Below are 14239 nucleotides of genomic sequence, written 5' to 3'. Positions count from 1 at the left end.
ATTCAAGCAAACCTTGGACAGCTACAAGAAACATTTTCTCTGCTGGGAGTAGAGCCAACCAAGGCCTTTTGTAGGCTAAGCAAGCTAGGTTTACTTCTCTGATGGAGCTAGCTAGCTGGTTAAATTGCAAGGCTGGGGAAACAAAGATACTGCATGGGACTCATTCCCTGAATCAGAGGATGATTACAGGGTTGTGTCCTCTGGCAGGAGGAGCCCTGAACAGGGTACTTGGTGATTCTCTCCCCAAGCTTGTGCCTTGCCTTCATTGGATTCTCAGCTGTGCAGCACAAGGGTATCTGGGGTTGATCAAAGCACTAGTTTTCTTATGTGCTTCCACACCAAACTGACCAGAGCCCAAGCTGAATGGATTTGAATTTATGCTAGAGCAGCCCTATGTGACTATCTCTCATATCTATGTTTGCCCATGTCTTAAAGTATTATTTGCTTTCAGTCTAAGAGCTGTTGCCAGTGATGGGGTTTGGGAAAGGATAAATGGGACAAGGGACTCCACTCATAGTGTTGGCTATTTGCAGTATGGTAGCGCTGCAGAGAGCTTGCTGGGGAGACCATGCATTAAAAAGGGACTCAAAAATAACTTAAAGAAGGTTTTAATTACAAAAACAAAAACTCCTTATACACTAAATACATCAACAACAAACCAGACCCAACCACCAACCCATCCCCCAGGGTAATGGGAGAGCTAGGTGCTGCTCCTTATATACTACACCCAATTGCTCACACAGTTTAATCAATACAACTCAGCAGCACCTGCTATGTTTCACAGCTGTAAAGCTGGGTCTCGTTATTTTGCTCTGGCCCCTTAAAGACATACACATCGGGTGGAACAATGATGAACCTTTACATTTAAAGAAACCATTCAATAGGCTGGAGGCCTCTTTAGGCTTCGTTGTCGTTCATGGTGAAGGTTAACCAAATCTCAGGGGCATGGGAGAACTACAGTGGTACCTCAGGTTAAGAACTTAATTCATTCTGGAGGTCCGTTCTTAACCTGAAACTGTTCTTAACCTGAGGTACCACTTCAGCTAATGGGGCTTCCCACTGCGGCTGCGCCGCCGGAGCACAATTTCTGTTCTCATCCTGAAGCAAAGTTCTTAACCCGAGGTACTATTTCTGGGTTAGCAGAGTCTGTAACCTGAAGCGTCTGTAACCTGAGGTACCACTGTACTGAATATCTCAATGATCAGAATATCTCAACGATCAAGGTGAAACATAAAGAACTGGGTAATTTCTGCCATGTGGAGGAACAGGTAACTAACTTTGCTTCATTTGCTAGGATGCCTCTATAGCTCAAGTGGTACATGTGTTTGGCTTACAGAGAGCTGGGACACCTGCATAGGAGTTCACTTCCTGATACGTACTCATTAGCAAGAAAGCTAAGGAGGAATTTCCACAAGGGGTGGCAGCACGGAGCTTCTCCCCTGAATAAACAGCCCCAGTGACTGGTGATGATTTCCATATAGTGTGATTCTTCTACCTCTGAATTAATTGGTTATCATGACAGGGTTTGGAATAGAGGGATCTGTGGAACAAAACAAAGCTCTAATTATCTCTTGTCTATTTATGAAACTGAATTAATTCCTAAAAATAGAATCTGCTATTATTTCTAGTCCCTCTCATTTTAGACTTCATGGGAAACTTGTGGTCAAATTGTTTCTTCAGAACATTACTGTCTACCCTCCAACATTTCTCTGATGAAAATAGGAACATCCTAAGGAAAAGTGGGACATTCCAGGATCAAATCAGAAACCGGGATGGCTTCTCTAAATTAGGGACATACCTGGAAAATAGGGACACTTGCAGGGTCTGTTACTGGAGATTTTGTGTACAACAAAAGCATTATACACTCTGAACCTATCTGATAGCACACATCTTCTAATCTACTGGGCTGTGTGTGTGTGTGTGTGTGTGTGTGTGTGTGTGTGTGAGAGAGAGAGAGAGAGAGAGAGAGAGAGAGAGAGAGAGAGAGAGAAGATATATTATTGCATAAAGATAAAGTGTTAATTTAAGTCCATTTTATTCATATATTACTTTACTGGGAGTACTCCTACATGTTGCTGTGGACTGTCTGCATTGAGAAATACTAGGAGTAGCTCCTCATGCATGGGCTTCCATGAGATTAGACTCCCTGCAGGGATTTTGATTGTGTGCAAGTGTGGTTGCACACAGGAAGTGATAACTAATTAATATAAAGGCAGAAGACTCACACTGTACAGAAATTATCACCATCATTGGGGCTGTTTATTCCACAAAATCACTTCCTTTGCATTGGGCTCTTGCGAAAATTTTCTTTTGTTTATGCCATACGTGCGATTAAATGGTCCAAAATGTCACAAAGATATTACATAAAGTTTCCACATTGTACATGGCCCTGTAGTTGGTATTTAACCATCTGAAAACACCTTCCTTCCAAAGCAGATGCAGGGATATCAAGGCCTTGGCTAAGGAACACCAAATCTGTCATGAAAATGTCAACTGTAGCTACCAGAGGCAGAAACAGAAGGTCCTGAATCACTTTAGCAGCACTAATTCTGTATGTGGACTATTCTTTCTGCTGGATATATTATTTACACTTCAAGTATCAGATCTATTATTCACTGGCTTTCCTTGTTTTCATTTCTTTAAGAGTCAGTTCTTGTGCGTTATTTCTGATATGGTGCAGCCTTCCTACAAACACTAAGGATCTAGGAGTCTTGGTTGACCACAAACTTGACATGAGCCAACAGTGTGACGCGGCAGCTAAAAAAGCCAATGCAATTCTGGGCTGCATCAATAGGAGTATAGCATCTAGATCAAGGGAAGTAATAGTGCCACTGTATTCTGCTCTGGTCAGACCACACCTGGAGTACTGTGTCCAGTTCTGGGCACCACAATTCAAGAAGGACACTGACAAACTGGAACGTGTCCAGAGGAGGGCAACCAAAATGGTCAAAGGCCTGGAAACGATGCCTTATGAGGAACGGCTAAGGGAGCTGGGCATGTTTAGCCTGGAGAAGAGGAGGTTAAGGGGTGATATGATAGCCATGTTCAAATATATAAAAGGATGTCACATAGAGGAGGGAGAAAGGTTGTTTTCTGCTGCTCCGGAGAAGCGGACACGGAGCAATGGATCCAAACTACAAGAAAGAAGATTCCACCTAAACATTAGGAAGAACTTCCTGACAGTAAGAGCTGTTCGACAGTGGAATTTGCTGCCAAGGAGTGTGGTGGAGTCTCCTACTTTGGAGGTCTTTAAGCAGAGGCTTGACAACCATATGTCAGGAGTGCTCTGATGGTGTTTCCTGCTTGGCAGGGGGTTGGACTCGATGGCCCTTGTGGTCTCTTCCAACTCTATGATTCTATGATTCTATGATTCTATGATTCTATGATTCTAAGGGTGCCAGAAGCACATAACTTGGAACCACATGTGTCCCATTTCGTACAGCCATACAACCTTCCCTGAAACAACTTTAGGGGAAGCCACCTGTTCTTCCCACTTTCAGTTGAAGGGGCTGTAGTGTGGCCAACTCTTGTAACTATCATGTATCTCCTTTTCCTGACCAGTTTTACATTATTAAGCAAACTTACAGGTATGTGCTTAAATGATCCCATAGAACTATAGATTTCTGCTATATACAGTCGTATCTTGGCTGGCAAACGGCTTAGTTGTCAAACGTTTCAGCTCCTGAACAATCAAAAACCGGGAGTGTTCTGGTTTTCGAACGATTTTCGGAAGCCGAATGTCTGGTGCGGTTTCTGCTTGGCTGCAAGAAGCTCCTGCGGCCAATCGGAAGCCACGCCTTGGTTTTCGAAAGGTTCTGGGAGTCAAACGGACTCCCGGAAAGCATTCTGTTTGTCAACCAAGGTACGACTATAAATCTATTGTTATCTGAAGATTTCATAGATCTATAGTTTATAGATCTATAGTTTCATAGATCTATAGTTTACATTGCATTAGGTTGCAGGCAACCACCATAGATCAGAGCCAAGAGCAGCAGCAGCAGCAGCAGCAGACATCCACCACTAAAATGCTGTCTGGGGGCCTGGAAGGAAGGGCAAGGAGTGATGTTACTGCTGGCACCACTGAGGCCACAAAAACAACAGGAGGGGGGGGGAGTTTCACAGTACATTGAAGTGTGGAAGATGGGTTTGGGGTGGGTTGGATACTACCAGTGACATCATGCTGAAGGTCTCTTAAGGTTTTCAGTCAAGGTGCTGTGGAAACACTCAGAATGGTGGCAGAGCTGTGTCTCTTAGCAACAACAGTGGCTTATAGAATCAGAGCATTAGGGAGTGATAATACAGTGGTCACTTTAGCTTTTTAATTTTCAGAGCTCTAGATACTGTGGAAGGAATTCAACATTGCACTAAAGCAATTGTTCCATCAGGAGAAGCATTTCCACTTTCCAGATGGAATGATCCCCTTTTCTCCCTCTGCACATTGTTCTGGGGGTTCTACTGACACCCCCAAAAGCCAATTGGGAGGGGCAGAGGGAGAAGGGGGAAAAGTGTAAGAGAAAGTCCTTGCATAGGGTTTTTGTTTATGGGACTCAGCTGAATCCTGCCCTGTATCCTAAAATTGACAAAAGTGTTGACAGGGTCTCAGTGCTCAGACCTCATGACACCAATTCCTTCTCAGCTGATTGACTGCACACATTGGGGTCCTCTGTTTGGGGGGCATCCAGTGGAATTTGATTAGAAGTACTGAAATATTTTACGACTGCTGTTATTATTAGTGCACTGCTTGAAATCCATATGGTTTGTCATTATTTTATATGTATGTTGTAAGGCACCTTGGGAAGATAATATGTTTTGAAGGGTGGCGTATAAATTTGGCATCTAAAAGGAAAGAAAATTACTAAGGAGTATTTCAGGGGCCACTGGAACATATGTTTCTTCTGTAAGCATCTGTTGTCATTTCAACTGAGTCACAGTGTTTAATAAACCACCAACACGTTTCTCTCTGTTTCTCCCAATATACCTATTTTGGGAAATAGCCACACACCATCGGTGTTGGTAGAGATAACACCTTTACATTCATGCTGCTCGCTGACCTCAAAAGGAATGTATGAAAAGGTCAAGGCTGAGGAAACTGTGGTGAAATCAGATGCAGCATTCTGACCAAGTTATGCACGCTCCATATTATTTGGCACCGTGCCACTATGTTCAGAATTAAAAGATGGATTATTGTGGATTTGTTTTCTTTTGGGAATTAGGACTGGCACCGGCTTAGCTTCAGTGGAGGTATTAACCGAAATGCATTTCTGTCTTACAGCTTCATCCCATTTAGCCACTGTGACTTTGGAGTGACTTCCAAAGCAATCCAATCAGAATGAGTCGGCAGATTAACATTAACTTTTATGTCAGGATGAGCGGCGATGCAAAATGAAGCAGGTGATGCGGCAGCTAACGATATAAAAAAAATAGAAAGAAAACATTTCGTGCAAGCTAGTGAAGCTTTTCAAAAACCCATAAAACAGTACAGTGTGCATTCTGAACTATCTAAGGCAGCATCCGCACTATAAATTTGAAGTGCTATAACGCCGCTTTAACTGTCATGGGTTATTCCAAAGAATGCTGGGAACTGTTAGTTATCTGGAAACAAATTAGACAAATATCTCTATCAACGGCTACTAGCCACAATAGCTATGCTCTGCCTCCACATTGCATCTGAATGCCAATTGCTGGACCCACAGGAGGGGAGAGTGCTTTTCTGCTTGAGGGCAAGCTTGGTATTTAGCCTGACCCAGCAGGCACTTCTTATGAGACTCATAACAATTATTCCCCACCCCCTACAGCTACAATTCACAATAGTAGTTTTAGGTCCTGGGCAGGAATAGTGAGGGGGTGTATGCATTTTCTCATGAAACTACTTAATTTAGTCTTCCCAAAACAATCTGGAGATCAAAACAATTATTCTTTGAAATTTGAACTTCTCTGAATTTTACAGTGCAATTCTTCCTCCAAAAGCATGACCCTCATTTCCCCCCCTTTATTGATCATGCAGGATCCAGTCGTGGATTATACACATCATGGGCAGGGCAGCGGCAGAGCAATCCAATCCAAGCTGCCCTCCAGCTGAGGGGGAGGTGGTGGGCGGACTGTTTGGGGCAGGAGAGACACGTGGCTCGCGTGCACTGCAGGCCCCACAGTGAGTGCAGCCCAGAATTTTGTCCCCCCTCAGTGGTGACACCTGGGGCTGCCCGCCTCCACTGCACCCGCCCTTCTTCTGCCCCTAGGGAAGGGATGGGGGGAAATTGATGCATAAATTTGCACAAAAAATGCTGGTGAATTTCCATGATTCAAATTGCTGCAGAAATGTAGAGAGTGGAATTGAAGCATGGAAAAATGAAAATCTGAGAGAAACTGAACTTGACAGACTTGTCCATCTCTAGTAATGGGTCATGCGGCTGCCCTTATATGGCTTCCTTGAATGGTACATTCCATGACCTAGTCCATGCAGATAGCAAATGAAATAAACATGTTTCTGGGCTATATCACATCATACTGCAAGTGTGGGTGTGTGTAAGAGGATGTTAGATAGATAGCTGATTCCCCTTTTAAAAATCATTACAAATAGAAATTAGTTTGGTATCAAGACTAGTCTAACATCAACACAAACACATTCAGCAATATCTGGAGAAGGAGTGGAAGAAAAGATAATGCATCACTCTTGGGTACAGACTGGCATGCTTTTAAAAAGTTTTTCCTAAAAGAGAGACAACGATTTTCTTAAGATGGCAGTCAAGAAATTGGTATTTTCTCTTGTAAATAGGTACAATTTAAGCATATACCATTAACCCCTCAACTCTGTGGAAGAGCTAAACATAAAACCATTAAAAATGTGACTATGTCTTAAAATATTCCATGTTTGTCTTTGCTAATCTATTTTAAAAAGACATGCAGAATTTCCAATTGGAAAGGCTAATCAATAAATCAGGCACACCTAAGCTTCCCTTTACAGTCTTGTATCTAATTCACTAACACAACTTCATACACATCAATATAACCCAAGGCCTTTCCATTTCAAGTAATGTAACTATGAACTGTTAAATTTGCTAACAGGGATATTTTATTTGACCATTTAATATCACTTTCAGATTAAGATTTCCAATAAGGCTAATCCACGATTTGTTTTTTCTACTGAATATGCTTTATGGGAACTGAAGGCCAGTTGTCTAGACAATCCTGATGAAAGCAGATTTCCCAAACTAAGCCCGTTTTCTGTATGATGTGTTGTGTACTGAACTGTCGCAATTAAGTCAAAGCCATTTGTGAAAATTCACTTTCATAGCTATACCAACCCAATGGTCTTTATCCTCTGATTGCTGTCTAGATTTTTATAGCAGTGCAGGTGTACATGGCACTTTAAATGTGGAAACACGGTTCTTATTGTAGCACCTTAAGGCTTAAGACCTCAGTTACACTTAACATACAAACCAGAAATGCAGACTGAGCCTATGCGTGCTTACCTGGAAGTAAGTCCTACTGTTTTCAATGGGGCCTACTCCCAGGTAAGTGTGCATAGCAATGTCCCCTTTGTTTCTGAAATAATAGGAGTTTCTTGGGGGTCCAGATTCACAATACTTATTGGCAGAATTATATAAGGAGATGCAAGAAGTCTTTAGAAACTGATTGTGGCTGTATCCTTCAGTCTCCCAGCTCTCTGATAAAATCACTAACACAAAATTATACAGCTAGCGGGCAAAGCTGGAGAAGCAAGCACTCTAATGGCTCTTCTGAAACTGGCTGCATATATGAAAGACCAGTGCAACCAACAGCTAAATTGGAATTTTTGGGCTGGAGGGTGACATAACATTTTAAAGGATTGGTAGGGTTTGAAGTGCGTTAGGAATCATAGAACAGAATCATGAAGTTGGAACAGACCACAAGGCTCATCTAGTCCAACCCTCTGCAATGCAGAAACCTTTTTGCTGAATGTGGGAGTCGAATCCACAGCTGTGAGATTAAGAGTCTCATGCTCTACCAACTGAGCATTACCTAGCAGAGCATGATCCCTGAATCCCATCATCCCTGACCATTGACCACGCTGCCTTAAGGCTCATTGTCCAACAACATCTGCAGATGGGAACCAGTTCCACACCCCAAGGCCACTGCAGGACAAAGGGGAGGGTAAAGGCAATCTTACAAATGAAACAGGGCCCAAAGCATGGCATTAATTGTGGGAATCCTAGTAATGTGCTGGTTAAGAAATACAATAAAATTGCAGTTGCAGGGATGCCTGACTGGCAGAGAATGGGGAAGGAGTGTTTAAACCTTGCCCCCAGCTGACATCCACAGGCACTTTCACTAAGTGCAGAAAAGGAGAACTGAGAAACAAAGTAGAGGATGAGTGATCTGAATTAATCTGAATGAACCAGGTGTGCGTTTTATTCTGCTGCTCCCTTCTGGATTAGGTAGGCATGCCACCCTCCCCAAATGACCTGCTAAATGTCATCAAGAAGAAGACCACAGGCTCAGAATTTCCATTTTAGTCTGCTTCTGTGACCCATTCCTCCTTCTATGGCAGCACTGCCTTTGCAGAGACAAGGCTGTCTTGCCCCAATCAATGGAGGGCATGAAACTATTTAAATGGACTAATGGGGAACAAGAGACCAGAAAGGTGTGCTTTGAAAATAGGCTGAAGCAGGCCCTGATCAAGAACAGGAGTTCTAGTTTTTAACTGAAATAATTTGAGAACTTCTCGTGAGGTGTATGGAACTTTTAATACTTTCCAAGCTAACTGTCTACTAGATGAGACAAAGTATGGAAATTCTGTCGTGTAATTTCAAACCATTGTCAAGATTAATAATAATACCTCCTCATTTTCCAGCTTGAAGCAGTTTGTGTTTTCCCTCCCCAATATGATTCACCAGAAACACTTCATTTTATACTGTCCATTAGCTCACTCTTCCACACAATATCTCATAGCATTAGTCCCGTAGCAGTAATTTCTTCAATAGTGGTTCATTACTGGCACTTAACAAGCCCCTTCTGGCCTCTAATTAATTACCTTGTTTCTTACTCTTGTTGAATGGAAACTACTGTCAGGGGCATTGTTTGCTCAATTACCCAAAAGCTCTAGACAAATGTTCAGAAATTAATGTAGACAGAAAGTGCTCACAATTCTGTCCATTGCATTGTTTTCTGGGGGTCTTTTTTTTTTTAAGCAAATGCTGTGAAGTCTGAAAGTCCTATTCTTTTTGTATCATGATTATCATTTGTTGGTTTCAGTGGCCCAGTTTTCTTGCTGTGATAAAACATTAACTTGATTGATTGATTTTATGTGATTTCCCACTAACCTTTCACCATAAAAATCCCAGCTAGGTTACAACAATTTAATCATATGAGTAAGGGAACCCTGCCATTAGGTCCAGTCGTGACCGACTCTGGGGTTGCGTGCTCATCTCGCTCTATAGGCCGAGGGAGCTGGCGTTTGTCCGCAGACAGCTTCCGGGTCATGTGGCCAGCATGACTAAGCCACTTCTGGCGAACCAGAGCAGCACACGGAAACACCGTTTACCTTCCCGCCAGAGCGGTCCCTATTTATCTACTTGCACATGATGTGCTTTCGAACTGCTAGGTTGGCAGAAGCAGGGACCAAGCAACAGGAGCTCACTCCATCACGGGGATTCGAACCGCTGACCTTCTGATCGGCAAGTCCTAGGCTCTGTGGTTTAACCCACAGCGCCACCCGCGTTCCAATCATATGAGTATAAACAAGTAAAACAAGTCCAAACAAAATCAGCACAGTATAGGTTAAACAAAACAGAAGAGGCGGGCCCAACAAAATTACTTTAACTAACGAAGTGCAAAGGTAAAAATGTGTATCTTCATCATACAGTGGAAACTGAATACTGTTGGAACTCAGTGTAGGGAGTTGCACAATTTACAGGCTGCCAGAGAGAAAGTCCTATTCTGGGCTGCAATTTCCCCCACTTTTGATGGTGGCAGAATTATCAAGAGAGCTCCTTCTGCTGATCTTGATTCTTGAGACAGTCTGGATGGATGGAGAACGTCTTTGGGGCCTCAGTACTTTTAGGGCTTCCAACCTTGAGTCTGGAAACAAGCTGGCAATCATAGTTTATGGTTTAGTGTGAATATAACTGTCAGGGTTCTTTTGCTGCTTTCTGGTTGCAATGGAGAAGACAAAGCATAATCCCTGCCTTAGCATCACATCCAAACCATGTATTGTGGTTTGTTGCAGTACAATAAACCACAATGAGAAGTCAAGAACAAACCTTTGGCTACTGATTGTGGTTTGTTGAGAGTGAAACAGCAATGATCCCTGGTTTGTACATAATGCTAAGTCTTGGTTGTTTCCTCCATGCAATAGTGGGAAGGAGTGAAACAGACCAGAACTACAATCCTGGTATAATTTAGCATTACACGTAAATGAAGACAGTGAGTAGCAATGGGCTAGATGGCTGTCTCTTTCAGTGCAGAACTGCTTCAGTCTTCTTTTCTGTTGGAAAATGGCTTGTATCTATGTCTATTCTCCATGCATTTGGACACCTCTTGAGATATTGTCACCCAGCTGGGTGTGACAATTCCTCAGGTGGAGGAACTGGTTTTCCTCTACCTTTTCATTTTGAGGCAATATGGTGGATCCGAATGTTTTGAACTGCACCAAGATACCATTGCCCAATTGGGTGTGAGGGTTCCCAAAATCAGGCAGCAGGTTTTGGTCTATGGTCTACTTTCAGCCATGTTAAATGGGAATGCTTTCTCTCCTCTGTAAACAAGCTTTCCATTTAGGATTGACAGTTGGATGGTAGCATTTGCAGCTGAGTAATCATTCTATATTTGGCACCGCAGTGTTTCAAAACAAATAAAAGATGTGGGAAGGCAGAAGGCTGGTAGGCAACTTACTCACTATTTATTTGAAAGATTCAATATATTTAAATAATTTCTCAACTTGCTAAATAAATATTTGCTTCATTTCCCTCCGAACTGTGCAGCATTTTTATAGCGATGTTAATCACACATTAACTCTAGGATCCCTGGCTATCTTAAAGAAATCTGAAGCGTGATTGAAAACCTCTGTCAAGCACTCCACTGTTACACCCATTCCTCAGATTAATGTCCATGGTATGCCAAGTTTGTTTGTTTGTTTGTTTGTTTGTTTTGGCTTGAATCCATAATTGCCTCCTGTTTCCAATGGAAGAAAACCAGATGGGGAAAATTGCTGTTTCTTGTATGGCTGCTTCCAGGAGCTCACAGTCTTCTGAGCATCGCTACCTACCTATCAATTCTAAATGCCCCATATAGCCAATTGCTGCATATTTGCACAAGAATAATCTGCAGTATCTGCAAGCGGGAGCAGAGTGGAGTGCGAGGAGTCTTGGCTTGGTTTTAGTTTTAAAAATGCTTTGTGCGTCTGCATCTAATGTTGCCCCTTTCTAAAATTTATATATTGGTGTGTGGTTTTCTTTTGGTAAATCTACCAGAGAATAAAATAAAACTACACAGTGGAGGCCATGTGTGCTGTGTTGCATTGGCGCATGGGGGGGGGGAGCACCTGCCCTTCTTCTGATAAGAAATGTTCAGTGGGGGACACAAAAAAGGGGGTTCGAGGAGGGTCAGTTGGGAGGGCGAGTGAAAACTGCCCCTATTTTCATCTGAGAAATGTTGGAGGGCATGGAGATGCTTCCGTGGGGAACTTCAGGTTCATTTTGCCTTAGTTTGCTGGAGCTGACAAAAGGGAAGCCATTTTGAAGCCAAAATGCTTGGGAGGGAAATGCAAGATGGACACAGAATATTGCTGTCTGGCAACAACAATATTCATAATGAAATTTCTTGTTTGCTTTTTAATTTTATTAAGCACCTTTTTTGAACACCAGACAGAGAATGCAATCAAGGCACATTATTTTGTGGTGGTGTAGCAGAATGATCTCTTTCACACAACGTAGCAGGCAGAACACATTCATAAGGATCTTCTTGCGATTTGTAACGGCTTGGAATTATGTGTTTGTTGTCATGGGAGTTTATATACTCTCTTTCCCTGTCCATGGATCTAATTATAAAACACATTCATTTATCTTCTGAAAACCATCAGCTATCGTGACAGCAAAGCCATCGCTCATATTTTTTTTCAAACACTCTTAATTCCTGCAGAATGTTTTGTGCAAATCACAAGAACTCATGCTGACACCGTCTTATGCAGCATGATCAAAATGTCACCTCAAGTCTCACTGCCGCTGCCCCTTCGAAGATGATGATAATTAAACTAGTGGCATGTACATGACAATCCTTCAGATACCAGGGTAGAAAACCCTGGCCGCCTCTTCAACATGCTGCAGTGATTTCAATCCATTAAAATAAATAGCAACAAGGAGTCAACAGAAATTTGTGTATTGAGAAATATGGCAGGTTCAAGAACCAGGCAGTTCAAATAATTTCCACGCAGTCCTATTAAAAGAAAATTAAAATGCAGGCATACTTTAACACCATATCATGTTGAATCTTCAAGTGCTCCAGGGACTTCTCCCAGACAAGATCCGCTGAAGTGAACTCGGGAAATGCAGGGTCAACATTTGCTGGTATTTGTGTATTTAATAGGCATATTGAATTTAGAAGCAAGTATTACAGAATCTGACAAAGGTTGAGTTAGAATGGAAGGGTTTATTAAGAATGTTGTATCCTTGGGGTAATGGGTGGAATAATCCTGGGGGGGGGGAAATGAGTTGGATAAATTTATAACTTAGAAAATAAGTATTTGTGAAACCACATATGTAAATGTAAACATTTCTGCATTTAGAAATGAATACCTGGAAATATCTATGCATCTATCTAAGGATAGTCAATGAAGTGTTTTGGGATGGGGGAGTGACTTCTCCAGTGTCTGGAGTTACATCAGTGGGTTTTTGATACAAATTCCTTCATCCCAAACTTGCAGCTGTTTCAAGGCAAAAACAAACTCATGTTGGTATAGGGCCGCTATCTAAAATGACCAATCCCCCTACTTTCCACCCTCAGTATTGGCTGGTGAGGGAGGGGCAGCATTGCACATATGGCTTCCCAACATGGTGCATCACTGCTAGTTACCAAGAAGAGGAGATTCGAGGCAAAAGGCAGGTCAGTGTGGTGTAGATACAGTGGCAAAGCCAATCTGATGTTCCTGCTGCTGCACTCGCACTGCACTGAGATCCTTATAGACACTGCCTCACCCTATCCCTCTTGGTAAAAGGCAGTGATGTGCAGTATTGAGAACAGAGGCATAGCATGGGGTATAAAATTGCTAGGGGCACAAAATGTCAACACCTAGTACTGCCTCAGTGCTATGTGTGCTATAACAACACTGCTCTATCTGCATGATTGGAGGCTAGAGGCGAAAAACTATGCTGAGAGGAGGAGTGTGAACACAAAGTTCCTAGTCACCAGTTTCTAGCCATAGGAAAGAATCTTCCTGGTTTGAAAAGCAAATTTTGATGACAAATCTAACACAGGTAACTTGCAACTTACACATGTCTGGCATGCGCAATTTCAACCTTATGAAATCGGAGGCCAGCTGGTTGAAATCACACAAATTAAATGCATGGAACGCTGAGAGCTTAAAAGATCTTTTTGTACATGTTTTCCAAGCACAAAAGGCACTTTTAAGCTCTCAGACTTGCTTAATGGGCTCTGGGAAGCCCTTACAAGATCTTGCGGGGCCATCCAAGATATTGTGAGAGCAGGGATGTGCATGCTCTGAGGGGGCGCTTTCAGCACACACATCTTTGCACAGACACACTATTCCTGTAACCTCCGCATAAGATGCAAGCTACCTGTATATGTTAATAGCAAACTCAATCTCTAAGTGAAACTCAGAGGAATGTGGCAACCCCAAGGCTTGCAGAAGTAAAACAAGCAAACCCAAAACCCTTAGGAGGGGCAACTCAAAACAACTCAGTGAGGACTGAGCATGCCCATTGGGCATGGGGTGCTGATTAATTGTTGGAGGTTACAAAGCAGAGATCCAGGGTGGGTGGGTGGGTGGGGGATAGACTGGCTGGCTGACTGTCACCCTAAACGGCAGCGCTCCACACTGCAACATTTTGTTGCAGATGTCACTTGTAGAACTAGCTTTCTTCCTTGGTTGTCCAAACACAGCATGGGGCTTTGGGGATGATTTTATTTTATTTTTGTATATTTAATAAGTGCACCATACTTGGGTCAAAATACTTGAGATCGCTTAATATTATGAAGGATGTCACAATTGCTGCAGGTCCCTCTTCTCCCTCAGTTCAATGCAACATTC

General features: G+C 42.6%; 2 long non-coding RNA genes across 2 annotated transcripts in view; one reads left to right on the top strand and one right to left on the bottom strand.

The window, feature by feature from the left end:
- The window catches only part of LOC309542848, a 680556-nt gene that overhangs the window by 56510 nt on the left and 609807 nt on the right, over positions 1–14239 (top strand). The gene's annotated exons all lie outside the window — the stretch shown is intronic.
- LOC309542857 overlaps positions 593–14239 on the bottom strand; it is a 320404-nt gene continuing 306757 nt past the window's right edge. The window contains exon 2 of the long non-coding RNA XR_014224471.1: positions 593–721. This is a non-coding gene — a long non-coding RNA (uncharacterized lncRNA). The remainder of the gene's footprint in view (positions 722–14239) is intronic.

The sequence above is a fragment of the Podarcis vaucheri genome (assembly GCF_965113315.1).
Source record: "Podarcis vaucheri genome assembly, chromosome: 1".
Lineage (NCBI taxonomy): Eukaryota > Metazoa > Chordata > Lepidosauria > Squamata > Lacertidae > Podarcis > Podarcis vaucheri.
This window is presented reverse-complemented; position numbering and strand designations above follow the sequence as displayed.